This window comes from Panthera leo, chromosome F2 (genome assembly GCF_018350215.1).
Source record: "Panthera leo isolate Ple1 chromosome F2, P.leo_Ple1_pat1.1, whole genome shotgun sequence".
NCBI classification, from domain to species: domain Eukaryota; kingdom Metazoa; phylum Chordata; class Mammalia; order Carnivora; family Felidae; genus Panthera; species Panthera leo.
Window position 1 is genome coordinate 9,886,674 of NC_056695.1, and position 13,297 is coordinate 9,899,970.

The 13,297-nt window shown below is 48.1% G+C and overlaps 1 long non-coding RNA gene across 3 annotated transcripts in view; it reads left to right on the top strand.

Moving 5' to 3' along the window:
• The first annotated feature begins 332 nt into the window (after positions 1-332).
• Positions 333-13,297, top strand: part of LOC122210637 — a 140,595-nt gene continuing 127,630 nt past the window's right edge. For 2 of the 3 annotated variants that reach the window (XR_006198143.1, XR_006198145.1), the window contains exon 1: positions 333-417. This is a non-coding gene — a long non-coding RNA (uncharacterized LOC122210637). Of the gene's footprint in view, positions 418-1,762; positions 1,886-13,297 lie in introns of those variants that run through there. The other variant, XR_006198144.1, reaches the window with a different exon arrangement.

The following is a 13,297-nucleotide window of genomic DNA, read 5'->3' on the forward strand; positions in this document are numbered from 1 at the left end:
GGAGGGGAGGGGCGGGGCGGGGGCGGGGCGGGGCGCTCTTTAGGGGCGTGCACACTCCACAGGGACACGCGCTCTGGGCCGCGGCAACTCGCTCCAAGTTCCCTCCCTCGCGCTCCGCGAAGCCCGCCTGAGCCCTCCCACTCGGTGCAGACCGAACCATCGCGGCCGCCGCCGGCCGGGCCCTCCACGGCCTTGCGTCCCGGGCCGCCTCGGCTCGCGCGGGCAGCTCCGTATCCGTGGCCCCGCGGAGGCGGCGCGAGGACTCGGCGGCCCCCGCGGCCCGCGCTCGGCCCTCCGGCGGCGCCGGCGGCCCGGACCCCGCGTGTGGCGGGCCCGACCTTCCTACCCGTCGTCCCCGGGAGCTTGGCGCCCGGCCGCGGACCGCACCGCCCGGGGCCGGGGAGGGCGGCCGAGGAGGTAAGGCCGGGCCGGGCAGGGGCTGGGGGTCGGGGCGGGGGGCCGCGCGGCGCCCCGGCTGCGGACAATGCGGGAGGCGCGCGCGGCCGGAACGCAGCCGGGTCCGCCCCCGAGCCTCCGCGCCGCGCCTGGCTGTCCGTCCGGCCCGGTCCCGCGGCCGCGCTGGCCCGGACGGACCCCGGCCGGCGGTGTGGGCCGCGAAGGGGGGAGGCGCCCGGCTGCGCGTCCGGGCTGGGCGGGGAGGCCGGGCAGGGGCGCTGCGGAGCCGGGCGGGCTTGCGGGGCGCGAGCGGCGGGCTCCCGGAGCGCGCCTGCTGCCTGCTGCTGGGGGAGCGGGCAGGCGAGGGACCGCGTCTCCTCGCGGGGTCTGCAGCCTCCGGGGCTGAATACTTGTTGGGGTGGGGGTGGGGGGGCGGGGGGGTGTGTCTGGATCTCCTGATCGCCGGCTGGGCAATTCTGGCAAGAAATGCAGATTCAGAGGCTCTGAAAGTTTGTATTTGGTTGCCCCCTCCGGCTCCGCCCGTGCCTCCCTCGTCTCCACTTTCTTTGAAAGCACACAGATTCGAGAGGGAATGAAAGTATCCTTGGCTCACTCGTGCCCCCGTCACCCAGCGGAGCTCATAACTTCGCAGCACCGCGCGTTGCAGGCTGTGGGGAGGCGCCGGTGCCCGCTGCCCAGCCTGGTGCCCGCCGATTGTTGTCGGAGCAGGAGCAGCGTGGTGGAAATGGCAGTGACAGTGGTGCCTCTGCGCAGGCTTGCGGGGAGGGTGGCAGGGGTGACTTTGCCGTGTGCTTCAGTTACTCGGGGAAAGTGGAAGGAAAACACCTGGTGCCCGGCTTCTTAACCCTTTCAAGTTGTGACTCGTTTCGTGAGCCGCAGAAATGGACGGGCTTTCTTCGCTGCCTGAGATCCGGGCAAACTGGGTTTCCCCCCCGCCACCGCGGCCATGCCCTGTGCAAAATCTGGCACACATCTGTGACAACATTGCATGGCTGGCATTGTAAGGACTGCAAACTGGTCTGTTTTTGAGAAGGGCAATGTGGTAGTAGACTAAGCGTTTTTGCAATATCAATAATATGAGTTTGCTTTTCCCCATTTCCCTTGTTGGTGTCGAAGATACCTATTCAGCCTTTCCCTCCGCACCGCCCCCCCCCCCGCCCCAATTCACACTTAGAGTCATTCTATGGAAAATACCTGTACTAACTTGTATATATTTTGTGACATCACAACCCCTGGTCATTCAGATGAGCTATTTATTAATAAGCATAATTATTTTAACCTAAGGGCGAGGTGATGATAAGCCAGAATTCTTTGTCCGTAACATCCCCACTGATTTATCCTACGATATTTCTGGTGCTAGTATGGATCTTAAAACAGTAAAGTCACTAATTGAACAGGGAGGTGGCCGTGCTTTGTCAACCTGATCATCGGTAAAGCGCTTTGAGCAGTGCCCGAAACCCAGTGCTAGGTGAGTAGCACCCTACTTTTCTTTTTTTAATTTTTGTTATCAGTCCCTGTGTTTTTCTGTACAGTTGTTTTTGTTTTTAAAATGGAAGAATTTCTAAGTCATGGTCTATTTTAAGTATTGGTTTAATTTTAGATCAGAATTGAGATTGGGTTGTTGTTTTGTTATGACTGACGATCTGTTGCGTGTTTTCTTCTGCACAATAAGGAGATCTGTACGGGCCAGCACATAGTCCTGAACAGTCCTATCCAGGTACATTTCATAATAAGGAGACTTAATTATCCTTAAGGGCCTAATTGAGGAGAAGCCTGGCCATTGGGAGAAACCCAGTCTGGACCCCATTCTGAACCCCCTCATTCTCTAGGTTGACAATAATACTTCCATTTGTACTTGAAAGAAGCATATTGGCACAACGGTTAGGTAACTCCCGCTGGGTCAAAAGGGAATAAAATACAAATGTGTGCCCCGTATATACATCAACCAGATCCTGTAATTCTTACTTGCACTTTAAATCTCTAGAGCAGCCTAATTAGCTAACATAAGAAAAATTAAAACAACTTACTTGCCGAGTGTCTGTACCCAAACGATTACGTTTGCTACCTAGATATTTTAAAAGATTGTCGGAAGTGTACATTCATTGTGAGGTTTTCTCCCACCGCCCCCAGCCCTTTTAACTTTGAAACGATATCTCTCTCTTTCCCAAACAGTTTACTTAGCTAAGCAAAGGCATGGCTTTAACTTTTGGGGCCCTGCCATACCATAGCTGCTGTAGATACAGTGTGGCAGGTAGGTGGAGCTGTGGATAATGCTGGTATAGACGAGGCACATTTGTGGTCCAGGAGAATGGGACGGATTAATTTAGTAATCCCATTGTTTGCCCTCTCCCCAAAATATACTCCCGCCACACCGATCCTAACAGCCTCCTTAGGAATAAACTCTGTAAAAAATCTGTCCTTTGTATGTCCAACTTTTTTAGACTGTTTACTTGGCCACACTTTTCTCTCTGAAAAGCCACGGTATTCAGGTGTTACGACGAACGGTGCTTGTAAAAATCTTACTTGATCGACCGTACTCTTTACTCTCATTTTTTTCCGTGATAGGATAAGGTTGATTGTTCTGAGCCCAGAGGATCTCCAAGTAACCTGGACTTAAAAAAAATGTTTGTTAATTTTTAATTTTAGAGCAGGGGAGGGGCAGAGAGAGAGGGGGAGAGAATCTCAAGCAGGCTCCCTGACAAGGGGTTCCATCTCACGACTGTGAGATCATGACCTGAGCTGAAATCAGGAGTCTCACACCTTAACCCTCTGACCACCCTGACACCCTATAAACCTGGACCTTTTTTCAATACTTAACTTTTAAGAGAGAGAAACAAATGATAAGAAACCCAGTTACGTCATGACTTGATTTAAGAAAACAGCTTCTCAGGGCGCCTGGGTGGCTCAGTCGGTTAAGCATCCGATTCTTGGTTTTGGCTCAGGTCACGGTCCCACGGTTCATGAGTTCAAGCCCCGCTCAGTGCTGATGGTGCAGAGCCTGCCTGGGATTCTGCCTCCTTCTCTCTCTATCTCTGCCCCTCCCTATCTCTCTCTCTCTCAAAAATGAATAAACAAACATTAAAAAAAATAGAGAGAGAACAACTTCTCGTTTATTCTCGTTTTTACCAGTTTTCTGACTCCCGGTATGATGCAATGAGAATTGATATGCAGGACGAAGGATCTGAAGCTCTGCAAAGCCATGACTCATCCGAGAAAAAATATATCCATTCTATTTAGTACAGCACCAAGGGTAGCAAGTGAATAAGAGGACTCAGAAGAAGAAGGCTTTCTGGACTGTAATCTGAGTTGTCTCTGTGGGCCGGCTCGGGGACCGGCCTCGTTCTGGGCAGTTGACAGCATGTTCTCTTTCTTCCAAGGCAGGATAGTTGTTATCTCCTTTCTGCTGGTGACGCAAAGTGACTGGGTGAATCGCAGTGGTTTTACCCCTGGGCCGTGTGTGCCCCAGAGCCCCTGAATCTTTCCACCACACCGAGGGGGATAACCTCTGTCTTGGAGGTACTCCCCTACATTCTTTTTGGGTCTGATACCAACAGATCTCTTCTTCGTAACCAAGTGACATGCTTTGAAGTTCTTGAGCAGTGCTTAGTCATTAAGGGGTACGAGGCAGGAGACCTTAAGCTAATTTTAGTGTTTAGAGGCCACCTCTTAAGATTTTGCAATTCTTTATTAAAGCCCCCTTATTTTAAGAGGGTTGAGGAGAAGGACGGCAGGTTTGACTTTCTTGAACTATGTAAAGGCGGGTGCACGTGGCCTAGAGGGTGAAGGTAGTGTTAGGACTGTTTCTGGCTTTCTGGCTCAGGGGATCTGGTGAAAGTCTTAGCCTCCTTGAACCCCCACTGACTTTCTTTCCCTTGGGTTAAAGGACCTGTTTTTCATTTTGATCACTTAAAAACATCAAATAATCAAATACGTTATGGTGATGAATGAAACGTTGGATGAACACTTCGTTCAGCGGGCTCATTTTTTTCAACCTGACAGTTTAGCCAGAGCCTAATTTCGTGTTTCTCGCAGCCACTAAAATTGACATTGTTATAGAAATGCAAAGAAGTCGTCTGGGGGAATTGTTCAGAACAGAACACAAATTCTGCCCAAAATGTTTACCAAAGAAACTAAAGGTAGCGTTGATTCTGAGGTTTGGATGGATACGTTACAGGATCGTCCGGCCCGGAAGATTGGGGAGAAAGTGGTAAGAAATACAATTTTTCTTTGTTTGTGTGTGTCATCATCCACGCAGGTAACTGCAGATAATTAAGGTATGGGCAAAGCTTCAGAATTTCTGCAGAATACATTTTCCTCCTGTTTTTAAGCCTGGGTTTGTTTCTAGATGATCTTTTGTAACGCAGCATGAATGACCTTACGTCATGTATCTTCCTTTTCTGACACGTTAGATTTCCTCCTTCTTGTGAGAAAGGACGAATGTAATGTTCACGTTTTTAACATTGAGTCTCATAAAGAGAATTAGAGAAGACCACAGCATTCAAAGACATAAGACTCATTTCTTCGTTTTGTTTTGTTTTGGAAACTTTAGTAGTTAGTAGATGAAACAAATTGCTTCCTCTTTCCAGTGTATGTTAGTGATAAAAATAGTGACCATGTGGATGATTTAAACAATTTTAAACTGGAACTGGAGCTAAAGCTGGGGTTTAAAATTGTAAACACTTTAGAGGGAAGTTCAAAGGTGAATACTGAGCAAAAGGAAACAGTATGTCACTTGGCCGACAGGTTTTCTAGAAGAATTATAAGAATTCTGTGGTATGTTTTATATATACATCCGAGCAAAATCAATGGGTTTTGAAATTATCCAGTCTAGATAAAGCTTTTAAAGATACAATTTAGAAACATATGGGAAATTTCTGAGTGGTTATCTGGGAAGGCAAAGCATTTGCTCCTCATAAGCCCCACTGGAAGTTTCTTTCTTTCTTTGTTCTTTCTCTCTCTCTCTTTTTTTTTTTTTTTTTTTTTGACTTTTCAGGAAGAATCACAGATACACTTCAAAATGATCATTGTCAGCATTTTTTTTGTCCCATTGGCTGGAACTTAATGAAAAGGAAGTAACTATGAGGGGTGCCTGGGTGGCTTAGTCAGTTAAGTGTCCCACTCTTGATTTCAGCTTAGGTCATAATCTCACAGTTTGTGAATTAGAACCCTGCATTGGGCTCTGTGGTGACAGTGGGGATCTTGCCTGGGATCCTCTCTCTGCCCCCTCCCTCAAAATAAATAAATAAACTTAAAAAAAAAATAAAAAGTAACTATACACATAAATGTAGCTTAGTAATGTCTTCTATTATGGTTATTATGTTAAATGGGTATTTATAGAGGATCCTTTGTGCACCTGCCTGGGTACTGGGGATAAGCAGTGTCCAAGGAAGACAAGGTTCCTACCTCTTTTAGGCTTTATGGCATGAGTGGAAGCAAAAGATAATAAGATAAACAAACAAATAATGACAGTAACCATCTGAACTGGGCTGGGTGGTCTTGGAGGGCTCCAAGAAGGATGTTTGAGCTGAGCCTTAAGTGAAAAAAAAGGAGGGGGGGGGGCAACCTCTGGAAGGTCCCTGGGTAGAGAGGGTGGCTTGTGCAAAGGCCCTGAGGCAGACAGAACCTGCATTTGTGAAGAACGGGAACTTGCAGCAGAGGGACCAGGTCAGCAGGGCCTTGAAGGCCATGGAGGGGAGAGTTTCTGTTTATTCTAAAGTCGTGGGTGCTGCTGGAGGGTGGGACGCAAGGAGGACCGGGCTCCGGCAGCTCATGTGGCCCACCTTTTGGAGAATGGACTGTCGGGAAAGAGCGGAAATGGGGAGTCAATGAGAAAGCTGTTGTGGTGACCAGCCAGTTGGGCTGGAAGGAAAGAAAGGCGATGAGGGGTGGGGAACCTGATATTGGCACCATTTTGAATGTCTCCTAACCTACCCCGCTGTTGATCTTAAGATGCATCGTTATCGCATGGCACGCTAAGAAGAGAAAACATACTACCAGTTAAACTGTGACGCACCACCCGCTGTGATATGAATCCTCATTTCAAGGTATTAAAATGGGAAAACAGATGTGTCTTAGAATCGGTGAAATAGGGTACATTCTGGAGCTCACGCTGAGAGGGCCTTGCTGCTTTCTGTTTTATTTCTATTTGCCTATCAGTGATACAAACCGAATCCTGTTATTTGGAAGGACCTGGGCCGGGGTGGGGGTGGGGGTCATATATAGTGGAATCCCCTACCTCAGGATTGGAAGCTAGGCAATTGCATCCGGTGGAAGCAGTCTTTCTGATACTTTAAAAACGTGTAGAGAAGGCATTCACAGATTCTTTTGCCCCCAGACGCACAACAGACTGTTAGTGTCAGAGATAAAGGAAATTGGGACGGCCCGGATTCGTCAGATTCAAGGGGAGTCGCAGACGCTGTGTGCACATTCAGAACGGGGTGGCAGAGCCCTTGGGAATTACAAGCTTTATTTCTGTTACACTGGGAGCAAGGCAGGGTGAGGGCAGGGTGAGGGCTCGGTCAGGGCCATGCGGATTCCAGGCCAAACACTTAGCTGTAAGCCAGCAAGTAGTGGAGCCCATGACCGACAGACTGAGAGGAGGTTTTATAGTTGAGTTTTTCTGGGTGCGGAGATCGGCTCTGTGTAAACTTGAGTGAGTTGTGGAGGCTTCTGGAACCTCAGTTTCCTGATCTGTAAAATGGGGATGACGTATAGCATCGGATTGCCGTGAGGGTTAAGTAAGATGATGCTGCCCAATGCCTGGTGCTCCACAGAGATGAGTTGCTGTTACGTGTTACTGTCTCGTAGATTTCGTGCCTTTTTCCATCTGTCTCTTTTTTAAATGTTTATTTATTTATTTGAGAGAGAGAAAGAGAACGTGGGGCAGGGAGGATAAAGAGAGAGAGAGAGAGAGAGAGAGAGAGAGAGAGAATCCCAAGCAGGCTTCACTCCATCAGTGCAGAGCCAGGGCGGGAGGGGGCGGGTGTCAGACTCATGAACCATCGAGATCTTGACCTGAGCCAAAATCAAGAGTCAGACACCGAACCGACTGAGCCACCCAGGCGCCCCCGTCCATCGCTCTTGTATGTTCTCATCACACGGGTCACAGGACGAGAGTCACGTTTTCAGAGACTCACCCTGACCGCTGAAGCTGAGGTCGCCCCTTCTCTGACCACCCTTCTTTCCCTCTTTCCCATCGTCCTGCCGCATTTTCTGCACAGCCCTCATGCCTTGCTGAAATTGTGGGATTTGTTTACATATTGAAAATACAGTTTCCAGGGTGAGAGGGATGCTGTCACGGAAGCTGCTGAATCCACGTGGCCGGAAACTGTGCCAAGCACCTGGCAGGCTTTCCGACCGGGGTGCGAGGTGAGGAGGTCCTTGCCTGTGGGACCTCGAAGGCCCTAAAGTCTGAGATGCCAGCTTTCAGGCACCTAGTCCCTCTGTAAAAACCACAAGAGCAGACATGATAGAGAAATGCACCCGCCGTAAAAACGCAACCAGTGCTTGGGAAACGGTGCTGGCCATCCCAGAAGCCGGCCCTGACGTTGTGGCCCCAGCCGTCAGCCTCATAGACCTGCCCGGTCAGCTGTGTGGACTGTGGGCTATCTCCCCTGCTTCTGAGTTATATTCAGTTACTTGTGATGCCCCATCTCATCACCATGACTTTGGTTGGGGCATTTTCATGTTGTGTGTATTTTGCAAAAGGGAATTATTTGTATATTCTTTTCCAGGCTTTTAATCTTTCACGGTACTTGCTTGTTGATTGCAGTCTTTGGGTGGAGTTTAGTGACTAATATCAAAGGACGTATTTTCAAATCTCAGTGCAGACACTCCACAGTCGTGGACGTGTGTGCATGTTTATTCACATACACGTACAAGCTCTTTCTTCCCTGGCTACCAGGGGGTCAGCGCTTCCACAGTGGGTCAGAAACAGACCGTTGGAAACTAGGAACTCAGACGTGCTGAGAAATACCAGTGAATCCTGACAACGCTTCTGTGTCTTGACTACGCGGTCAGAACAAGGTGAAATGGGAAAGCTCATTGTCCTCTTGACTGTGAGTTGGGGATTTAAAAAATCCTTTTAATCTGTCCCCTGGCCCGTGCTCATTCCAGTGCTCATTCATTGGAATGTTGTGATTTTTCAGAATCAGATGTTATTCTTCCCAATAAATTTTGTTCTTGTGTAGTGACCATGAGAGGAGAAGAGAGATCTTTGTGTCGGTTCTGAATATGGCCGCTCCCGGGTGCGATTCCTCGCTTTTGCGGGCTTCGGTCCAACCTGCAGCGCGGATCGGGTGTGTGACCACGTAAACCTTCTCCTAGTGCTTTGGTCAGCGTGGCCACCATCTTTGAAGGGATCAGCTAGCTGTCTAGCAGCTCAGTTATTTAATTTCGTGGAGATTTTATTCTATCTGATTCCTGTTAGCGGATTGAAATGTATAGCTCTTGTAGGGGGAAGAGTTTTCCAACCATACGCATCTGCATCTCGTGGTAAGTTGAAGTACGTATCAACCTGTGTTGTTTGGAAATTGGTTTTACGTGAATATTCCACCGAAGTGATAGGAGTTCATGTGAGGCATTGAACGCGAGGCATTCAGCTGTTGAAAAGCTCTCTCTGCCCTTCGGACCTTTCCCAAAAGGTGTTTAGGTACCGCGAGTTAGCGATCGAGAGACGGCATCACCGAGACCTTGTAAGGTCAGGACACCAAGACGTGATGAGACGTGTTTATACATTTGGTGTCCGAAATACTTGAATATCTTCATTTTAATTTGGACCTTGTATTTTACCAGATTCATACAGACCTTGTGTTAGTCAGGATCCTCCTGAGAAACAGAATCGATAGGTTGCTGTCTCTGCCTCTGTCCCTATCTCCGTCTCTTTTTAAGGGAGATTTATTATAAGGAAGTGGCTCGTGCGAGTATGGAGGCTGGGAAGTCCCAGATCTGTCACCTGGAGCCTGGAGACCCAGGGGAGCCCATGGTGTAAGTTCCAGTGTGAGGGGAGGGCAAGACGATGTCTCAGCTCACAGAATCTGGCAGTGATCAGATTGTCCCTTCTCCCCTTTTGTGGTATTCAAGCCTTCCACAGACTAGATGAGGCCCACCCGCGTCGGGGGGGTGGGGCGGGGAGGGCAGTCTGCTTCACTCAGTGGACAGGGTCAAGTGTTAATCTCACCCAGGAACATCCTTCCAAGCACACTCTTGCGTAACCAAGTATCTGGGCACCTGGTGGCCCAGTCAGGTTGATGGGTACACTTCTTTAGTCCTCATGCCAGGCCACTGCCTGTTGCAGGAGAATGGAAGTGACCTCAGTTCTGCTTTTGACCTTGTCCATCCTCTGAAGTGTCTGGGTGCCCGTGCTGAAATTGTCCGTGTGCTTTGCAAACGGCGTCCCGTGTACCCCAGCGATGCCTACGTGACATGGGGGACGCACCATCAATGAAGCAAAGGTTCATCTTTTTTATTTTAGGAGAAAAAGAAAGCTTAGCAAACGTTCATCTTTTTATTTTATTTTATTTTTATTTTTATTTTAGCTTCATCACGTTTTCTTTTCTCCATCACTTTTCAGCCCCTCTATCCGGTCTTGGAACAGAAAGTCATATAAAGGGAATATGATGTCAGCAGGCATTTTTCCCCTTGCATTTTGATAAGTAAAGAAGCAAAACTCCTGTAAGAAACTCCCCTCTCCCAATAAAAGGGTAAATTCCTCAAACCTGACATAGCAAACATACTCGCAAGCAAGACAACTTTTGTCTGTGCTCATAGATTTTCAATCGATCAGTCGATGCTTTGTGGTCTAATGAAATGACAACGTAGGAATCATGAAAAGCTTGTCTTCGGAAAGGGGTGAATTCTTTCCCCTGCATCTGAGCTGACGCTGACATCAGGAATGTGCCCCGTGAGGGAGAGGGGCCTTCAGATGGATGGTTCTTGCCAGCTCATGCGTAGCATCTTAATACTGAAGTTAGGACCCTGGTCCCCTTTGACATCCTCTCTGTCCCTGAGTCTGAAATATCTCTCCTGCTTGCCCGTCTCAGCATTCTTTTTTTTTTTAAGTGTATTTATTTTGAGAGAAGGAGAAAGAGAGCATGGGCAAGTGGGGGAGGGGCAGAGAGAGAGAGGGGGAGAGAGAATCGCAAGCAGACTCCACACTGTCAGCATGGGCTCATCCCATGACCTTGAGATCATGACCTGAGCCGGGTCAGAGAGTAGGATGCTTAAGTGACTGAGCCCCCTGCCTGTCTGCATTCTCAGTGCATCTTCCACCTTAGTCCATTCCTTGGCCATCTTCTCCTTTCTGTTTCGTGGTCCTGCCCTGAACCTTCTTCCCTTTCCTGCCTCTCTTGTACCGTCTCCAAAATTAGCCGAGGTATCCGTCTATCACCTTGTCCACCTGCTCCAAGCCCGGACCGCATGCTCAAAACAAAGTCTTATTAACGTGCCATTCCTGTTCTTCCCAGCGTGGCTCCCGTGTGCCTCTGGCATCTCTCTGCATTGCACCTGCTGTTTCTTCTGCCTCCGGCGCCCCTTCCCCTCCGCTCTGCTTCATGCAATCCTGGCCACCCAAAAAGGCTTCTGTCATGTCTCCTCTTTAATTATTTTCCCTGACCACATATGGTCTGAATGAAAAAGGGCAGAAGAAACAATCTTGTTTTTTATGATGTTTAAATAACTTGAATGCAAGGGCATAAAGGTAGATCTCTGCCTCATGACTTATTCTTGTGAATATCTGCTTCAGCCTTAAGCTACCTGAGTGGTTTTGCATCTCAAGATTGAGGTGAATGACTTCTCAGATGCCAAAGGAGTTGGCGGCTGAAATCAAGGCATTACTCTTGGTAATAATCCCGAGAGATCACGGAGAAGGCGAGAGGTGCCAGAATCGAGATAAATGCCCTGGTTTTTCAGAAAGTGACAAGAGATTCCAGACCCACACTGTCCAATATGGTGGCCACCCATGACTCCTGAGCACTGGCTGTGTGGCTAGCATGACTTCAGATATCCTGCAGGTGTGATATGTCAGATTTTGCAGATTTCGTTTGAAAACAGAATGCAAAATCACTCATTAATATTTTTCATATTACAAGTGAAAATGATATTTTGGATTGATTGAGTTGAATAAAATATGCTGTCAAAATTCATTTCATCTTCTTCTTTTTAATTTTTAATATACCTACCAAGAGGATTTGAAATGACATATATGGCTCACATCTGTGGCTTGCATTATATTTCCATGGGAGGATGCCGTTCTAGACTCTACAATTCAATTATTTTACTCCCTATCCTTGGCAGTGTTCTAAAACATAGTGTTAAGCAGATGGTTGTGTACTTGCAGGGAAGGGAATAGTCATAACTGAAAGCAAGAATCGTTTCACGAAGAACAAATCATGCCAAGCTAACCTCATTTTTTTTTCATAAGGTTACTAGCCTAGAAGATCGGAATGATTCTGTAGATTTCTATCTGGCTTTCTGTAAAAACATTTGAAACATCTCCGCTGATCAGCTCGAGAGCAACGTGGAGCCCATAGAATTGTGGTTGATTGCGTGGCTGTGTCTGTAGCTGGTTGAACTCGGTTCTCAGAATATCTTGTGTTGATTGTGGTGTCAGGAACAGGTGGGGAGGCTCTCAGGCTTCCCGTAGAGCCTGTTCCATTTGGGTGACACGAGGGAACAGAAACGAAGGTCGTCTGTGAAGAGGTCAAGTTTGACCAGGTCTGAAAGGAGGCATGCCACACCAGCCACGTTCTGCCGAATGGTCTGGATCCCATTCAGCGAACACATTTATTGAGTTTATATGTGCTCACGGCGCTCCGTTGGGTGCTGAGAATAAAAATTAATAATACATCGTCCCTAACCTCAAAATTTCCTCTGGCGAGAAAGAAAACCTCCAATAAAGTCGCACACTCGCTGGTAACGCATCGGTAGAGGCGTGTGTGTGTAGGCACCTCACCTCTGCGGCCCCAGAGAATGGCGTAGTATTAATTGGTCTGAAACTAAAATCGTTATCCTTAATGCCTCATATCTAACATATATGGCACCTTCATTTATGAGAGGGTTTTTTTCCCTAATTGGTTTTATTTATATTCTTCCAGCTTCACTGAATTACCATGGACAAAGAAAAGTCATACGTAGGATATACAGCGTGAAGTTTTGGCGTATGTATGCATTATGAAATGGTGGCCACAGTTAAGCTAAGTAACACATCCACTACCTCACGGAGTTACTGTGTGTGTGTGTGTGTGTGTGTGTGTGTGTGTGTGTGGCGAGAACATTTAAGATCTACCCTCTTAGCAAATTTCAAGTAGACATCCGGGTTCACCGGGCCCATGTACTAGAGTGGGTCCTTCAAAACTGTTACTTCTCAAAGAACATTCTGGCTTTGCTCACTAGGGACAGAAGCACGTCATCTGCCTTCTGGCCGGGCTTTTGGGCCCTCCGTTGAAAATTATGAACCGACTGAGCTCTTAACAATCCAAGAGGCTTATTTGTTGGGGAAGATTCTTTCACGGGTTTACGGAGCCCCTCCACTGCTTTGGTTTTGTCAACTTTGACCTTCCACGTAGGTGGCGCTAGGCAGCATTTGGGTGGCCAGGAGTTATCTTGGATCCTTTTAGAATCATCTTCCTGACAGCGTGGCCCTCTTGTCCCTCCTGCCCTCTGTTTGGGTTGAAGACTGTTCCAGAGGTGGCCATGACATCTCCCTCTGTATTTTGGTGGAGACGTCAGTAAGTACCTCTTGCACTGTTATCAGCCGGGGTGTTCTACACTTTACACACTTGAAAATGCGTCAGAAACACGTGAGGCAAATAATTTGATCAGAAACAATAAACTTGAAGCAAAATTTAAGCTCACCTATAGCGGCTTAGTAGGAAACTATGCG